Source organism: Cavia porcellus, unplaced genomic scaffold (genome assembly GCF_034190915.1).
Source record: "Cavia porcellus strain 051 isolate PalLab524CR breed Dunkin Hartley unplaced genomic scaffold, mCavPor4.1 scaffold_5, whole genome shotgun sequence".
In the NCBI taxonomy this organism is placed as follows: Eukaryota; Metazoa; Chordata; class Mammalia; order Rodentia; family Caviidae; genus Cavia; species Cavia porcellus.
In genome coordinates this window covers 31,329,881-31,348,836 of record NW_026947488.1, presented here as the reverse complement: position 1 = coordinate 31,348,836, position 18,956 = coordinate 31,329,881, and the positions used below count along the sequence as shown (strand labels likewise).

The 18,956-nt window shown below is 45.3% G+C and overlaps 1 protein-coding gene across 5 annotated transcripts in view; it reads right to left on the bottom strand.

The window, feature by feature from the left end:
• Snph (syntaphilin) overlaps window positions 1–18,956 on the bottom strand; it is a 40,464-nt gene extending 21,508 nt beyond the window's left edge. For all 5 annotated transcript variants that reach the window (XM_063248581.1, XM_003476352.5, XM_005006567.4 and 2 more), the window contains exons 1-2: window positions 18,790–18,956; window positions 18,447–18,552 (exon numbers count right to left, since the gene is read on the bottom strand). The gene's annotated coding sequence lies outside the window, so the exon portion shown is untranslated. The remainder of the gene's footprint in view (window positions 1–18,446; window positions 18,553–18,789) is intronic.

Sequence of the window (18,956 nt, the reverse complement as noted above, 5' to 3'; positions counted from 1 at the left end):
ATTTTATATTTCAGAGATTCTTGACTATAGGATCATTTTATATCCTCTTAGTTATATTGGAAAAAAATCAAAAGAAGAAAATGACAAGCTAATAGCTATCTATCCAACAACAGAATTTCAGATCCTTGCCACTTTGGTTAACAGAGCATGTTAAACTTAACATATCTAAAATTTCTGGACTTTCCTTCAGAAATCTGTTTCTTATTTCAGTTCATGGCAGTTCCATCTTTCAAGCCAGCTAGGCAGTAGTCTCAAGAGCATCAGAAGAGCCTGTAAACTCTATTTCCCTTACAGTAAGTCCAGAATCTGCTACTTTTCAGCACCTTCAGTGTTCCCTGCCTTGTCCAAGGCACCAGCCCTCCCTGGGATGCCACAGTCTCCTTGCACTTTACAGTCTCTATAGGGTAGCAAGCAGGACCTCTTTTGAGCATGACTCAGGTTGTATCACTCCTCTGTTCAAAACCCGTCCCATGGCTCCCATGTTCAAATAGAAGCCAAGCAGTAACTATGGCTGATTTAAAGTCTTGCATGTAAAGTCTTGTCTCACTTACTGTATCCTCTCATTATCTCTGCATTAGCCATCCTGCCTTTTCACACCCAAGGCCTTTGCACATGCTCTTTCTTCTGTCTTTAGTGGTCTGCTCCTAGGTCCCTCCTGCTTCAGGTCTTTGTTCTAATGGCACCTTCTCAGTGTACATCTCCTAATCTCCTCATTAAAATATCAGCCCTTACTCTCCAAGCATACCCTCTTTCCTCTTGCGCATTTTTCCACAGCTCTTAGCAACATCTAATATATTTTGTGTTTATTTTGTTCATTGTCTTTAGCATATAAGCTCCAGAAAGACATGGATATGTGCCCATTTTGTTCTTTATTTGTCTCAGTCACTAGACTAGTACCTGGTATATCACAGGCTTTTACTACATATTTGCTGAGTAAGTAAATGGGTCTGCATTCATTGGGGTTAATGAATAATTATGGGCTTCTGAGAAAGTCAACAGAGGGGCAGAAAAGGCTTTCTATGTATGACTGTAGTCTCTTCCATACATAGCATTAGTGGGCTTATGTTGTTTGCAGGGTGATGAGTCCTCTCCAAGTCTGTAGTCTGGATGCAGAACTCTCAACAACTGGATCTTCATGGAGGGAAGGAAATTAGGGACATCTCTGAAGCTCCCATTTACTCAGCATCTCTTGGGGTACCCAGCTCCATGATAGGTGCCCTATGTTATTCTCTCAGTTTAGTCTCACATTGTTTTCATGCAATGTCAGAAGCCAGAAATGATTCCAGCTGCCCCTCCAAATGACTTCTCCAAACTCAGAAAATCCAGCTTGTTGTAAAAACAACCCTAAATATCCTGACATCAGCTCTTAGAGAAAGATCAAAGATAAACAATTGTACTGAGGCCTCAAAATTCATGGATTCTGTATTTGTGAATTCACCTACTTGCTAAAACTTACTAGTAACTCTCAAATCAATAGTTGCAGTTCTTTCATAGTCATTTGCAGATGAGCAAAGTGATGGAAACTTTGAGTTGCCACATGTTCCAGTGTAGGCCAACCAAGACAACTATCTTGTCTCTGCTCTTATGCCACATGTAAGTACCTTTTAAGGACTATTTACTGCCATATTTTTTACATTTTCTTAGGAAACAACCCCAAGTACAGTGCTGAGTTGCTACCTAGAGCTTCTGTGCACATGGATGGGCTGTGACACACCTGAAAGAGATAACACATGCATCATACACAAATGGGAGTTCTGGTGCTGGGTTCATGTGGATGAATCAAGAATGCATATTAAACAAGGTATATTTAAACAGAATCACTTATAAAACATGCTTCTGTGCTGATGAAAATCTTATGTCCAGAGGCCCTCAGGAACTTAACCTAAAGGAAGTACCATTGTTCAGTGCTCAAAAATTCATGTTTGGTGCAACTTTATAGAATATAACTACCGCAAATAATGAGAATCAAGAGTACCATACATAAGTCCCCATTTTCACAGACTCACATACATGTCTACCTGTGTTCCTACTCATTTGTTTGTATTCAACTCCTGACAGCAGACAATGATATTAGCACCAGCACCAGTACCATTACATCCATGGATGTAAGAGTGAAATGTAAGAGCTCATGTGAGACAATCACAGTATCCTGGATTCAAACCTTAGCTCGGCCCAGAACTGTGTGCTCTCAAGCCAGCCACAATCTGAGTCCATTTCCTTAAACCTACTTCAGGCTAATGATTGTCAAGACAAGAAGGAAAGTCATGGTTCTGAGCACAGTGCCCGGCATACAGCCAGCCCATGGCCCATGGAGCTTGTCATGGCTGGGATAGGCTTCCAGCAGGATCAAGGCAGCTTTTGAAGACTGTACTCAGCAAGTGCAAGCCTGAAGGCTAAGCAGCAGTGAGCCTCTTTCCCTTCCTGCTCAGGTCTGGCCTTCTGACTCTTGCAGGCCTGTGCCTTGTCTGCTCAGAGCTGCCTTCAGGGGTGTCTGTCCCCCAGGAGTTCAAGTCAAAATGGTTCTCAGCAGGTGACAACAGGGGTCCCAGACTAGCAGCCCCAAGGCCGTAACAAGACTGTGGAGAAATTTCCTTTGGTCTGCATGGGTGTGCATGTTAAGTCAACATTTTTATATTGAGATTTCTTTTTTTTTAATACAGTTTTCTGTCTTGTCCTTAATCGGGGCTGGGTATTTAGCTCAGTGGCATAAGCACTTGCCTTGCAAGCAGACAGTCGTGAGTTCAATCCTCGGTACCGATAAAAAAATAAAAAAAGAATCTTGAATCTCAGTGCCTGCATTCTTGCTTGCCAATGGCTATCTTAGGCTGAGGAGTGACTCCTTTTTGCCAGAATTCTGACCACGCTTTTGCTCTTAGACCTGGTCTGTTTCTTGGCTGCCTGGCATTGGCACTTTGAATCTCTGGTATAGTCTAATGTCTTTCGTTGGCAGAGAATCTAAGGTTGAGATCTGGGGTGATACTGGCTCAAGGCTGCAAATCAATCAGTATAGAGCCGGGCCTTGAATCCTCAGCTGGCAGTGATGCTCAAGGGAGCTGGGCACACAGCTCTGCAAGGTTAAGTGGTTGGTTTCCCTTTCTGTGAGAAGACTAAAGAACTTGCTGAGAGGGAAATCTGTCAGGACGAGGCTGGCCGGAGAGGTAAAGCTGAGAACACAGCTTCTGGTAGTAGCAAGTTCGAACTGCTCTCTTCCTCCCAGCTACTGGCAAACACTGATCCCAGCTCTGTAAATAAACTTCTACAGGCTCAGCCCTTCTGGCTCTGCTAACAATGTGCTTTTAAGTGTCCCTGCTCTTTCTCCCAAGAAGGCAAGTTTTGCAGGGCCCCAGGGTATGCAAAGAACTGGACTCTGGCATAGGGGGAGCCAGGAAACTAGTATGTGAAAGCGAAGTGACCAGAAGGGTTGGTGTCATCTGTAAATTAAGGCCCAGTTGTAATGATCTCATTAGATGGTACCTATTCAGAGCCTAGCACCTCGGCTCAGGGTATGGCTGCCTTTTCCCTTGTTTCACAAACTAAAGCACTGTCATCCCAAGAAGTTTACAGACTAAACAGTACTCTTAGCTCCAGCTGGCTAAATTTAAAAATCTACATACAGTTATAAAAGTAATGTGCACCCTTTAAAAATCTTCAGTTTTGCTACTCAAAGACAAATAGCTGAATAATTTGACTGTTCAAATAATTTGACTTTCTTTTTCTTTCCAAGAATAAAATTTGGGGGAGGGGTGAGGTGGCATGGGTTTTATTTTTACATAGTTATAACCAGGGTATACATACAACTTTGTATCTTTCCAAAATTTAACATGGCTTAATTTGAGAATTGTTCATATGACACAATCTTTACTGAAAGTGTTTCAAGGCTACTTAATATTCTGTTTTCTAGGTCTATTGTGGCTAACATAATTTTTTCCCTCTATTGAACATTTAGACCTTTTTCCTTATTAAAACTAATATAACAACAGGTATCTTTGGATCCAATCATTGCTCTGTACTATCCCTGGTAGTGGATTGATTAAGGTCAAAGATACTGAATGTGCTGCCAAACTGCTTTTCTAAAAAGTCAAGTGCCAATTCATCCCCTATCATAACATCTGCACATCAGCTGGGTTTTCCTACTGGCACTTGGCCAAAGCCTCAAACGGCAAAAAGGTCAAGCTGGGACACAAAATGTCATTCAAGTTAATTTTGCTGTTTCTTTGGCCCCATGGCAATTATTTTCACATTATGAGAGCACAAGGAGAAACTGAGCAGAGCTCAAAAGTGGTCTAGTTATAAGATTGGAGGGAAGCATGTCAAAGCTTCCCCCCACCCTAGTTGTAGCACTGCTTGACAGCTCTGTTGTGTTGTTCCAGTCAGTACTGACTTGGCCTTTAAGGTGTGTGTGACTGCTCTGTAGAGATTTCTAGTAGTTAAGTCACAAATCATCAGGGGCCAGGCAAGGAGGAGGTGAGTCTGCAGGAGTCAGCAGGAGCACTCTGGAGTAGCACTGTGAACATTGGATGCACATTGTTCCCTACAAACTCCAAATGGTGTGCAGGGACAACCACAGAGTAAGAGTAAAAAGCCAGAACAGAAGAAGGCTGGACCCGGACACTCTGAGCAGATTTATGATCAACATGGTGTTTCAGGTTCAAGGTCAAGCTAGACTTAAGTTTCAAGGTCAAGTTTATATTATAAAAGATGACCATGTCCCAGCTCTGCTGATACTAGATGAGGGAGAGATTTAAAAAGTCACTAGGAGAGTAGGGGGGTGGGGAGAAATATGAGGCTATAAGAAGGTTGTGAAAGGTAAAATGAAAGGAGAAGAGAGGAGGTGACAGAAGTAGAGATGCTGTAAGGGAAACAGGAGGCAGCCTCTTCAGGGCCTAGAAGAGGTAGGCCATGGGGAAGGAGGGATGCTGGGAAGATTACAAGCTGGGGGTGGCAAGCACCAATGACTGCTGCCTCCCAACATTCAGATCTGCCTTTTCTCTTGTTAGCAGAACCCTAGGTTTGCTCAGGGGTGACAGTTTACTCGGTTTAAAGCATATAGACAGGCAGACACTCAATCTTGTCCACATTTGCATGGCCACTCTGCCTGTGAGTTGTGCAGCAGCACTTTGACACTGAGAAGTTAGTTTGTTGTGTATTCACTTATAAGGGCTAAAAGAGAAGGGGGCATATACCTTCCAAGGTTTCAAGTCTTCCCTGCTGCTGCCCATGCGAATTAATCCAGGATCAAGTCTTAGCTAACGTCTGCTGAAGGAAGCCAGGCAGCCAGCAGGTGACCCGGGAGTCCTGGGACCTCTGTGCTGCACAGTCCAGTCCTCTGTGCTGTCACTCCAGAAGAGGCCTACTCTCTTTCCCTTTCAGGACAAAGCCTGATACGGTGGAGAAGGCACAGTATTGGAGCCAGGTGACAGTTCAGTCATCAATTAAGTATGTACGTCTTGACTTCTTTGGGCACTTCCCACCTCTCAGGGCTGTTGTGACAACCTAACCTCTGCTTTCTATGTCAGCCTATTTCCCATTACACTTCCTTCCCTGACACTTTGGTTAAGTTCTGAGGCTTTTGCTTATGCTCTCTACCTAGAAAATCCTTGTTAGCCTCACTAGCCCACTTATATTCTAATTCATTCAGGTACTCGTGCTTCCATGCAGCTCCACAGGAGGCTAAGGGTTTGCACCAACTAGACTCAGACTGTTCACACATAGCTCAACCTGTGGAACACAGCCTATTTCTAGGGGTTTCTGAGCTCATACATATGCATCCATGCCCACCCACACACGCACACACTTATACAAACATACACATGCATGCACACATCTGCAGTCTCATGTAGTGAGTTCTAAAGAGTTCCAGTAGAAGACATGGAAATGCCTTCCTCCAACTACAGTTGGAGCACAGCAGGAAAAGCTGCTCCCACACAGCCTGATTTACCTAGGATGGTTTTTAACACACCGCCTTTAGGGACAGCATAGTCCATTTTCCTCCATCTCCCCAAGGCTTTGTGTTTGCATGGTCCTGACGCTGTCCTCATCTTTGGAGTTGGATGGCCAAGTCTGGAGGGAGCTGTGTCCCAGCCTTTTACCTACAGGGAGACACTGGGATGTTCTTCTTACATTTGAGGCAAGGGAGATAGGGGAGCCTTCCAAATCACTCAGGGTCACAGGAATAGAAGCCACCAAGGGCCAGTCATGGCCTCTTCGCATGGACATCAAGAGTTCTGTATGGGCCTTGGCACCATACTTCTACCAGGGCCTGTTTGCAAATGAGGCCCCTGAGACATGTACACTGTACCTTCAGGGGCCGCTCTGTTCTTCCATGCCTCTAGATGGCAGAGGGAAGAACTAAAGTCAGAAAGTCAATGTTTCTCTCCAGCTCTTCAAAGCTTTGCTTTTCTCTCTTCCCCTCCCCTCTTCTCCTCTTCCTTTCTTTCTCTTCTCTTCCTCTGTCTCTCTGCCTCTGTCTGTCTGTGTCTGTATGTCTCTCTGTGTGTCTAATACTAGAGATTGAACTCAGGGAGAGGTTGGCTATATCCCAGCCCTCTTAATTTTGAGATATACTTTTACTGAATTGCTCAGGCTGATCTTAAACTTCCCATCCTCCTGCCTCAGGATCTGGGATTATAGGTGTATGCCACCACACCTAGCTCAAACTCTCTCTTAATCTCCCTCTCTCAACCACATACAAGACCTTCTAGGATACCCTACAGATTAGGAGAAAATATTTGCAAAATATACATTCGAGACAAAACTTGTATCCAGAATATATTTAAAAAAGTACAAATCAGTAAGACCAATGACCTGCTTTTTAAATGGGCAAAAGTTTTGGATCCCTCACCAAAAACATATAGATGTAAAAAAATCACATAGAATGATACACATTAGTCATTAGGAAAATACAAATTAAAGCCACGAAGAGGAACTACCATACACCTATCACATATCCAATAGCAAACATGAAAGAACAACCACCCTGAATGTTAGTAAGTACGTGGAGGAACTGGCAGCCTGGGAATATAGCATGGTACAAATACTTTGGTAACATGTGGACAGTTTATTAGAAAGTAAGGCACACAAGATTAAATATCACATGGGATCCCTTATATGACAAACCCAAAGTATAAAGAGAAAAATAGGAGATAGGTAATAGGAAGTAGGGAGATAGCTCTTTCTTAAAAGGGAAGGAGATCAAGAAAAGGAGGTGAAAAAGGAATTAAGATGTGTTGCATACATGGACCAACTCTATACCAGCAATATAAACATTATGTACTACAAACATGTACCAAAAAAGGAAGAGGATCAAGATAGGAAAGACAGAATGGAAAGGGGATGAAAAAAGGAAGTAAGATGTATTACTTCCTTTAGTAATGGTACATCTTACCAACTTCATACAAAGAATGTAAACATTATGTGCTATAAGCTTATACTAATAAAAAAAGTTAAATGTATATTAACCAAATGATGTAGATATTTTACTTCTAGATATTTACCCAGAACATTAGAAATATATATATATCCATTTAAAGGTGTAGTCACAAAAAGTTTATAGCAGTAGAAAACTTAGAAAAAAACAATTGTTCATCAACAGACGAATGGGTAAACAAAACACGATCTATGCTTTATCAATACAATGGAACACAACTTAGCATAAAAAGAAAAAAACTATCAATGAGCCAGGTTTGGTGGTACATACTGTAATCTCAGCATTTAGCAGGCTGAGACTGCATAATTGCTACAAGTTGAAGGCTAACTTGGGCTACAAAGTAAGGCTGTGTCTCAAAAAACCCAACCCAAAAAAGATATAAAATACTGATATACACATGTCTCTCAAACCAATTATTCTAAGTGAAAGGAAAATCCCCCAAAATACATAATGTATGATGATATAAACTACTAAAAAATGAAAAGTAGAGGTGAGTGTGTGGCTTAGTAGTAGTGTAGGTATTTTATACTTGAGTCAAAGCCTTTTGTCAGAAAGACTGAGAGAAACAGAAGAAATGAAGGAGGAAAAGGAGGAGGGAGGGAAGAAGCTAGAAAAATAATCTTCAGTGACAGAAAGCAACCCACTTATCATCTGGGAATGAGAGATGGCCAAGTTTGAGAAGGCAAATTACATACAGGAATCTCTGGGGATAATGGACATTATTTAAGTGTGATGAGGGTTTCATGAATTTATGCACATGTCAAACTTATGAAACTGTACTTGAAATATATGCAGCTTGCTGTGTATAACATATACCTCAACAGAGTTAGAAGGAGAAGTAGTGGGAAAAAGGAAAAAGGAGTAGGAAACCAGGTCCGCAGCACAATATTCACACATATTTGGGCTCACAGAGTATAACATTGCCATGTGGCGTCTATGGCAGCCTCAAGAACCTCTCAACTCATGATTCCAACTGATAAGGCTACTTATCATTTACTCAGCATTTTTCTAGAGCATTCCCTGTATTCCTGCCTTGTGCTGGCTTACAGGGGTAAGTCAAACACTTTCTTTTCCTGGGATATTTATTCTAGCAGGCACCATGTCACCTTTCCAAAATTCAACCAAAGCACTTAGCCCAACGTCCCCAGCGCTCCAGCCAAGTTCCCTTCCCAGGAGCCATTTGAACCCTTCTTCTTGGATCTGACTTTGTTTCTAGCCTTGCTGCCACTTGGGAGAAACCTTCAATTAGCTCCCAGCTCTAGCAGAGTTCTTTTATTGGTGCTAAACAGATATCCAAGCAGAACCTCATCTGATTTCTAATAACTGACTTATGGGAAATGAGTCAAGTCTTCATAGAGGAACAGAAATGCAGGGCAGCAAAGAAACTGAAGGTTTCAAAGCCCAACACCCATATGAACGAAGAGCTATGTCTCTAAGTGACCTTCCTGTTAGCAGGTACATAGGACTGTTTGAATCTTCCAGGGGGAAGGGAGCTCACTACCAAGAAAAGAGACAGGGAATCTGTGGAAAACAGAGAAGTTGTAAAGTTCTTTCCTTTTAACTGTGGGTGGGAGGGAACTGACAGTTATTAGCACTTACTATGTGCTAGACCCTGTACTGAGGCTTTATGCATAAGGACTTTCTAATCTAGTTTAATTCTTATGGTAGCTTCATTCCTATGGGCTAGATTACTTATGATGCACATTTCTAGTACTGAGGTATCAAATGGTTGGAGAAATAAGTTCCCATGGTTACAGAGTAAGTCTGTGATACAGGCCAACAAGGCAGTCTGGGCACACTGACCTCTACTCTGTGCCTTTGCTGTCAAATATTTGGGGAGCAGCATAACAAGGTCTATCACTGCCTCGACTTGGATCTTGGTCTCTTTCCCTAGATGGCTGGCCTTGTGCTAGGACCCCTCGCAACACCTATCCCTGGCCAGTCCTAGAGACTCTGAACACTGTTCTCTCTCAGGCACACAGTTCCAAAGGACAGTACTTCTATAGAGGTGGGAATGGCACCCCTGCTCTAGCCTGCAAGCTCAGCATGGTGCCTGGGGCTCTATGAGAAGCTGTGACATTAAGAGGGTCCCTGAAGAATGGCTTTGAGCTGGCCTTGAGGTGGATCTGAGAGTGGGGAGACAGCAGCAGTAGCAACAAGAAGACAATGTCAGAGAGAAAGATAGGGAAAATGGAAAGGAGTGGCATAAAGGGAAGATGGCTGATTGGGTAGAACACATCCAAGGTCACTCAGGGATGTTTCTGTAGTCAGAAAGCACCAAGATATCCTCCAACTTTAGCTCATTCTGTCCAGGCCCAGGGCCAATAATCTTGCTCTGAAGAACCAAGCTAATAGCTTTAGGAGGGAGGAAGAGACATACAAGGCCTCCTCTGACAATTGACAAGGGGGAAAAAGAGTGAGACAGCAAAGAGACAAAAAGTGGCATCATGTGCTGGGATGTAGCTCAGTGGCAAAGCGCTGCCTGGCAAGTGCGAGGTCATGAATTAGATCCCTGGCACAAAAAACAAAGCAAAACAAACAAAAAAAGAAGTGGGATCAGGAGAATTTGGGCCGTACGATCAGAAGTTTGGTACCTTGAACAAGAGCAGGGATGTAAAGGTGCAGGGATGCACTGAACTCATGGAGAGGAAAGAGGCAGGAGCGGCACTGTGGGCTGCCTGCTATTCAGGGCCTTTAGTATAGAGGCTGCCAACAGGTCACTCCTTCTCTCAGGCAGGGAAGATTTAATCAATCCCTCTCTGGTAGATGAGAAAATGGCCTGGGGATGGGGGAGGGGAGGGTAACACAATGTGTCTGAGGATACAGGCTAATGAGTGGCAGGACTGGAAATGAGCCAGGCCTGTCTCTGAAACCAGTGCTTGCCCTGAGTCCTGATTGCTCCCAGGGGCCCCAGACCACTTCACTGGATGGAGCAGAGGCTCCTCCCCCTGGCTCTGTGCCCCAAACGTGAAGGAGGAGGCTGATGTCAAAAGCCTTTGCCTCACTACAGAGGTGATCTTTATAGCACTCCTTTTCTCCATTTGAGCCCCGTGTTTACAGTCCACCACTTCTGAAAGCAGTGGTGGACATTTGAAGGAGGAAAATGGTACAATGAATCATGGAGGCAGGGAGCTCATGAGGGAGAGTGGTGCCAAACTGGGTTCCTATTGAGGATTTAGGAAAGACCCAAGATTATTGTGCCTCTGTTTCCATCACTGAAACAGCCTGAAGGAATAGAAAACTGCCCTCTGCTGAGGAGTACTGGCCCTGTGGCCTAGTCAGAGTGCAGAGTATACTGCTCAGGACTCACATCACTTAAAGTCCTCTCTCTTCCTCACCACTGCCTCTGCCAGCTCTTTTGAGGTCCTCTTTTGTAGATCCTCTTCCTCCAGAAAGGTATTTGAAACACCTGCAGACATTTCCTGTACCCTTGAGCAGCACTATTCTGTCACAACAGTGTGGGTAACCACTTCCAACTCACTGAGGTTAGAATGCGGACCTCACCATGTCTTGGAATATAAGTTTGGGTCACTTTCTTCTAGTATTACCAGTTCCCTCAACTATAATACTTTCTATGCCACCAGATAGTACTGGGCCTCCTATGTCATATGCATTCGACAAATAGTAGCTTTTATCTATTTTGTTCCTGAATCATTTATCTAGAGACATAACACATTTGATGAAAGAATATAGCTTTAATGCTAGAAAGAGCAGCATCTAAGTGTAGGCTCTGCTATATTGTAGGTGTGTCATAACCTTGAACTTCCCTCCCCCTCTTAGCCTCAGTGCCCTTGTCTGTAGAATGTGGATAACATATGCTAAGTAGGCCTGAATTGGTGAGGTTATATTGCTGTTTGTGGGTGGGAGCTTCATTTTGTTTTTTTAATGCGGGAGACTGAACTCAGGCCCTTGACATACAAATGCATGCATTCCCCACTGAGCTGTACCCTCAGTCTCAATTGATTGGCTGCTGCTTTGAGGGGAGAAGGTCTGGCCTGTCTGTATTTTGTTTTTTCTTTTAGTGCTGTCCAGTTTTCCAGGACAACACTAATAAGTTACTTCATGGAGGAGTAGGCCCAGTGGTGAATGTTGTGCTAATCCCCCCACATTAGCCCTCTAAAACTGGTCCTATGATGATGCCTGGTACCTAACAATTGGGAGACACACAGTTAAGTGACCCTGTTGCTAATATTTCTGTGTGCCAGGCTCTGTGTATTGTCACACACCTTCCCTCCAACCAGGATAAAAGGCTCCCTGAGGGGAGGGATCATATCATGGTGCATAGAGAAGGTAGATAATATGAGTTGGGTGAAGGAAGAGATGTAAACATACCTTTGTACTCATCCACTATGGCCAGAATAGAACCCTACTACTTTTGATACTTGATGAATATTTGATTAACTAGAGTCATGGGGATATAACGTGTCATTAGTGGTTTTTTTTTTTTTTTTTTTTTTTCATCAGTGGTTTTAATTTGAATCCCAGAAAGCTCTGGAAACGATGTCAGTGAGGTCCCTCCTGCTAATTACAAGCTCCTCTGTGGTTCTCCTCTAAGAAAGTTTTAGGTTTCCTCTGTAATGAAAGTACAGTTTTCCTCTGCAATGGCCATATGACAGAGCTGCACACAAAGAATGACTGCCAGCCAGACCACCTCCTCTTGGTTACAAGACTGGCCTGGCTTCCAAAGGCAGGAGCCATCCCCCACTCCACTGTGAAGTGTTAGGAGCCTTTCTCATACTGCCCCTCTAGAGGGGCTTCTGTTCCTGTCTTCACAGGCTACCCTGAAAGACTCCTCTGCTGAGGCTGCCAACAAGTTTCCAGAGATCCTGTGGTAGGGAGGCCTGCGTAAGGGTACAGAGGTATCTGGAGGGCCCAGTGCCCAGAGATTCATTCCTGACAGTGCTGCCCAAGCACAGTTAAGGACTTTGACGTCAGGTGTCCAGCAGCAAACCAACCTGAGCTGCCAGAGTTAGGCTGCACTCCTCAACCTTGCAGGCCAGGCATGCCCTGTCCAAAACCTGCCTTTTAGCCTTGCTTCCCTTATCTGGCTTCCTCTGCAGGCCACCCAACAACTACTTAGTGCTGTGACCCCAGATCAGAAACCTACATCAGAGGTCACATACCGATGGTCTGCCACAAACATATTTTCATATATGTATTTGAAAATGTTGTCTCCTTATATTTTGAAAATTAGGAGAAGTCACAAATAAATCTCTAGATTTCTGTCTTACAGATTAGTAGACATGAAAACATTGGGCCCACATTCTTAGGCGCAGGAGTAGCAGCTACCTGATTCGAGCAAGAACTTTTCAACTGCTACAGTCCCCAAAGAGCCCAGAGAACTGTTTTGTCTGTGTGGTTGAAGGCATTATATGTTTTACTTTGGCAGACAGATTTTCTAATGATCTTAGGATATAGCGAGCATCATTCTCTGCTTCATAGATGAGGAAATAATGGCTCTGACAGAAACAGTAACTTGCCAAGATCCAATCCCAGGCAGCCTGACTTCAGAGCCAACCTAAAGACACTTGTGTGCAGCAAAACCAGCAAAGTATGGACGATGTAGTGAGCACTGTTTTTCTTTTTCTTTTTTCTTTTCCTTTTTCCATGGCTGGAGAGGGAACACAGGGAGTCACTCATATTGTTAGGCAAGTAATTTATCCCTCAGTCGGTAGTGAGTTTTTAAAAGGTAAAATGAATTCAATTTTTAGTGGCACCTCTTTGCTGTAGTCTTGTTTGGAGAATACAGCTATTTAAGTACTATTCCTCTTACTGTATGATAGTGAATAGAACTGTAAGTGTCACTTGAAATGTCCTGATCTGGCACAATAAAAAGCCGGCCAGCCCAGGCTGGATTCCCAAATGTACGGATGTCTGTGAAATCCAAGTCCAGAGACACCTGGCTTGCTCTGCAATTCTCCTGTCCCCACAAGATAGCAGGCTCTGCTCCTACTCTGGTTAAAGTCATACAACAAAGCACACCGCAACTGCAGTTATCTATATCAGCCTCTCCATCATCAGTTTTGAATTAAGCCATTCCCAAGCCCTCTCCTCAGCAAATCTACAGGGCATTTGTTCATGCCTCTGGTTACATTTATCTTATTCCTCCTCAAGTTACAGATACCTGTACCTTGTCCACCCTCATAGGCCCTAAAGCAGATACAGCATTGAAGAAAGGATTGCTGACTATTAGCTGCTACAGGATGAAGGGCCCTTACCAATTACCACTTCTGCCTCCCATTTCACAGGGGTGGAAGAGCAGGGGCCTGACCTCAAACCACCCAGAAAGCTGATGGCAGAGCCAGGCCCAGGATTCAATGATGATTCCTTGATGCTCGCTCTTTCCACTGAACCAGGCTGCTTCTGAGATGTTCCCTTTTTGTTGGCTCAGCACTTCAGTCAGAAGACAGTGGTAGCCGCATGACAAGTTCTTCATGAATATCTGTCTAATTCTTCATAAATATATGCCTACTAAGGATGGAAAGCAGCCAGCAGAACAGAACCCCTAGCTCCACACCCATGGCCCTCAGTTCAATATCACCTGCATCAAACCTTCACTCAGCACTGTCTGCTCATCAAAAGAAGCAATGGCCCTCAGGCCCCCATGGTCTACAGGTAGAAAGTCCCCGCGTGGCTGAGAAATATAATCTCCATTGGTTAGGGTTGCAGCTCCAGTTTGCTGAGTAATCATGGGTAAACGCCTCCATCTTGTAGGGTGTCAGCTCCTCCTCCTAACAGGTGGAATTCTGAGAATAGACAAGAGAGAGGATTCCTCAAGGCTGCTGGATGATTATGGGTACTAAGTAGGACTTCCTGGAATTTAAGAATGGAATTTAAGAATCCTGCTTCTAGAAGATTCCAAAAACAGGAAAGGTTCTGATTCATCTGAAACAAATGGATAGTTCACTGGAACAGCACCAGTGTGAGCTTGGATGGTTGATCTGAGTCTATGGCCACTTTCAGAGTTGCTGAGGGCAAGAGCCAACAGGTGTTTAGAATGACTGGAAAATGTCCCAACTTGAATAGAACACTATTACTATTATAATTATTCCCAAACTCAATGCAGAAAACAACAGTGGCATCACATCACTAAAGCTATCCCCACCGCTGGGTAGGTGTTATGGCTTGTATCTAGATGTCCCCCAAAGCCTCATGTGGTCAGAGCTGGGGGTTTTTGGAGATGGCTGGATGCAGAGTGTGCGGTACTCCAATCAAGGATATGATACTAGGATTAAGGGAGTGTGAGCACTTCTCACGCTAAGAGTGTGTAGCCTGGATAAGACATAAGGGACAGAACGAGGCTTGTTGCTGCTTGTCATTTGTTGCTTGCTGTTTGCTGCTCCTGCCTGCCACAAACTGTTTCTCCTCTGCAGTGCCCCTCAGCCATGCCATCCTACCTTGGAGCCAGCAAACCATTAACTGAAACCTCTACAAACTGTGAGCCAAATAAACCTTCTCACCTTTAACTTTGGGTGTCAGCCACTTTGTCCAAGCAACAAGTAACTAAGACAGTAAGAAAGACCATTCCCCTACTCTTCTGTTTCCCTATCACCTCCATATCTATAGGCCTCACAGCTCCTAGACATTTCCCCACACCTATATCTTTAGGTATCTGTCTTTTTCTATTAGATGTGAGTCTTTGGAACCAGGGATCGACTTTCCTCTCAGGCTTTCCTAAATCCCATGTACCAGTTTAGGGTCCAGCTAATATCAGACAATATTCAATATCAGGCACTGATCAATGTTCAGTAAGACCCTCAACTCTCTATTCTGAAATAAAATTGCACTTAGGTTTTTTAGAACTAGCAGGTGCAACCATTCTGAGGGCTGGGACACTGACTCTCAGAGGGAAATTGTTTTACCCAAGGTCACTCAGTCAGTGGATGGGGGGCTGGATTAAAAGCAACCCTTTGACTCTTAGTCCAGTATACATCAGCTCATTATTCACTAGGTCCTACAATATGCAGTTATGAAACCCTGGGCAGGACCCTCGGCTTCCTACTCTGGTTTTGCCACTTGTAAAACAGGTAATATTATACACAGTGCCAACACATTGGGGTAGTCTGAGGAGTAAATAATAGAACCTGTGCTTTAAAACAGAGCACAGCACATAGGAAACACAAAAAATGTGTATCTGTCATGACCAGGGTTCAGACCCAGCTATTTTCCTTGGTAAAGGGGTGCCCACCACATGGCAGCAAACCAGAGCGTATGGTAAAATCTCTGCAGCTATGACTCATACATGCTTTAACTCAACTAGCAAGTCCTCTGCAGCAATCGCATGGAGAAACGCCTGATCTCCTGTCATAAATCCTTCACAGATTTCCTGTCTCTGAACCCCCATACATCTGCACAAGTGCACACAGCTCATACAACAGGATGGTACCATTGGGAGGCAGTGGGGTCTTTGGGAGAACACACATTTTTTAGCTGGGGTCAGATGAACAGGCCCACCACTTCTGGCTGGGCAGCCATGAGCACATTATTTCATCTCTCTAACCCTTAGCCTCCTTGTCTTTAAATAGGTATGCATTGTTATGAGGATTACCTGAGATACAGAATGGCCTGGTACCCCATAATGATATTAATGGTTGTCCTCTTTTACTTTAGAGTCCACTTTACAAAATGTCAGCTCCAGAAGTGGCCCTACGGGCCATCTGGTCCAGTTCCCTTAGTATAGAAATGGGGACATAGAGACCTTGTGGGGCCTACAGGTCCAAGGTCACTCAATGAGGCAGCTAAATGAGACCTGGGACTTGGTCTCCTGATTTTTCACTCCCTACCTTTCTGGAATCACTTGTTCTGATCTGCATGCAGCAGTGGCTGGCATGGCTCTGTTCCCAGGCTTCTTCCTTTCACCGTCAGATCTTACAGCAGTCAGCACCATCTGGACCCCTGGTTACTAACATCACCACCCTCTCAAGCACATCTGGGCCCACTAGCCTTTGTCAGGAGCTCTAAAGTATCTGATATCCCTATTAAAGGCAGTAACCATGGTATTAGCAATAGCAATAATAATGATAACCAACACCTGTACAGTGTACTACATCTGAAAGTCCTTTTACCTACACTGTCAATACATTGCCCCTTCTCTCCAATCTTACTACTTTAGGACTGTCATTTCCAACTTACTTCAGCACTTACGGAGCATCTACTTTAGGGCTATCCCTGGGCTAGAGGATAGAGATGGAGAGGAAAACCCCAGGCCTTTGTGAAAAGGATTTCAAATCTAAGTGGGATTTAGGGAAGAGGGAGGACATGGTGGTTTCTTTTGCCCTAACTGTTGCAGCAGCAAAATGCTATACCCTACCCTGTAGGCACCTGCCTTTATCATACTGTCAAAAAGCAGTTGGTCTCTGTGGACAAACTAGAGCAAGAAAGGCTGAGTATAGGCTGAAAATGAGGGACATGAGGGAGAATAAACAGAAAATATGAGCACTAAAAGCTTGGTCCTTTGTCTCAATGAGTGTCTAGGGAGAGGTTCTGGAGAGGGCAAGAGAACAGCAATGGAATTTGTGCAGAAGCCCGGTCCCTGCTCCCCTGCAGTGTACAAGATTCAGATGTTTCTGTTCCCCCTTAGGCCAGGACTCCACCCATAGATGCCAAAATTTTCAAACCCAGAGCTAAGCCATCTGCCTCCTTGGGACCATCACTTGCTAGAATGGTGTCATAGTCCTTGCAGTGGAGATACTGGTACCTCCTGACTCCCATCTAGGCCCTCTGTCTTAGGCCAGCACACTCCAACATGCATTATTCTTTGGCAGGGACACCATTGAAAGCATGTGGAAGAGTCAGGGGTTGGGGGTAGAGGGAGGCAATAGGGATTTAAGGCAGCCACCCGTCTCCCTCTCGCAATCTGTCTCCTGAGTCTCTAGTATGTGCCAAGCCCTTATTTGAGGTGCGTCTGTGCAAATATTGTTTAAGCCTCACAACAACCCTCTGAGGCATTTATTCCTCCTCCCAGGTTTACAGATGAGGAAACTGAAGCTTGGGTAAGGGAAGCAGCTACACAATTAGGGATGTCTGATGCCTCCATTGCCATGAAGCCCACAAGGTTGATGTTTCACTTGAGAAGTTCAGAGTTGAAAGTGATTAACTGAGGAAACTCCAATTATTCCATGAACCTAAATTTAACTGCTTTAGTAGAAGGTTCTCCAACCCTTAAGAGCAGTTTGAATGGTGCATTAAATATAGAGACCATTTAATCCAACTCCTGTATTTAACAGACAAGCAGATACCACACCTAAAGAATTTTCAGATGGCTAATTTGGCCAACTAGCAAGGGAAAGGCCTAGATTTCCAATCTCTGGCACTTTATGTGCATGACTGTACCTGCAGAGATCCTGTTTTTCTGGGAAGCTCCTCTACCCCAGCCGAGCCCACACCACCATATGGACAGAGAAGCCCAAGGAAACAGGCAGCATGTGACCAGGCCTCTCCTTAAGTCTGCAAGGCTGAGGCAGGGAATAGGGTACTTCCTGGGCTAGCAGTGTGGCAGACAGCACTGCTCCCTGCTGGGGAGTGGAGGAGAAAGCAGCACATCCCATAGAAGCTCAGCAGAACCCAGGATCAGAGCTCTCACTTCAGGGTTCTTGGATTTTTTTTTTACAGATCTACTGCAGGGCCCTGGTTCTTCACTCAGGGGAATATGGCAAGGAAGCAGTCAGTGGCACTTGACCTTGGGGTGGGTGCAGGGTTCCAAAGAGAAATCTGCACGCTCACTGAACGTCAGAAGACAAATAGGAACGGGGAGGGGCAGTTCCCCCAACAGTTCCTCCTAATCCCCAAACTGGGCTTCTTCCTTACTGCAATCAGCATCCTCTAATTAGTCAGTTTCACGGCTGGGGGTGGGGTGCTTAAAGGACGTAGGAGAAATGAAGGGAGGGTAAGATGAGTCACGATCTGTGCCTCCCGGCAGGTGCCCCTGAGGGAGGGATTCTACCGCAGTTAGCGTCGCAAGCTGCCCGCAGTCTCTCGGAGCCGCGCAAGGTCCCCTCGCGCTGCGCCGCGGCCTGCTCACCTGAGTCTGCTTGCCCTCCGCAGTCCCGCCACCTCGCACGACTCTGGCCCGCTTGGCGCAGCGCCTCTGCAGTCGCTGCTGCAGCCGCCTGGCCCCGATCAGCAACCTGCGGCGGTGGGGGAAGAGACAGACAGGGGCGGGTGAGAGCGGGCGAGGACGCCCAGGCAGCTGAGCCCCCGGCCTCTGACAGCGGGGCCACTGTAGCCCGAAAGCGTGGAGCGCCGGCTGCTAGCTCCATTCGCAGCTCCTGGCCCCCCATGCCCCCTAGCACTAAGCACTCTGGAACGCTGCAAGCGCAACTGGGCGGTGGGCCCCGGGGGCCCCCCGGAGTCCTTGCCATCACCTGCAGAGGGTTCCATGGTTTTGGCTGCCCTGCCTGGGGCGCCGGGATGCTTTCCCCAGCCCCTGCAGGAGGCGGCTGGCTAGGCGCTCGCCGGGGCTGGGGCTGCCGGGAGGAGGGCGGGGAAGGAGAGGTGGATGCAGCGGACGAGCCAGTCGGCTGCGCGCCTT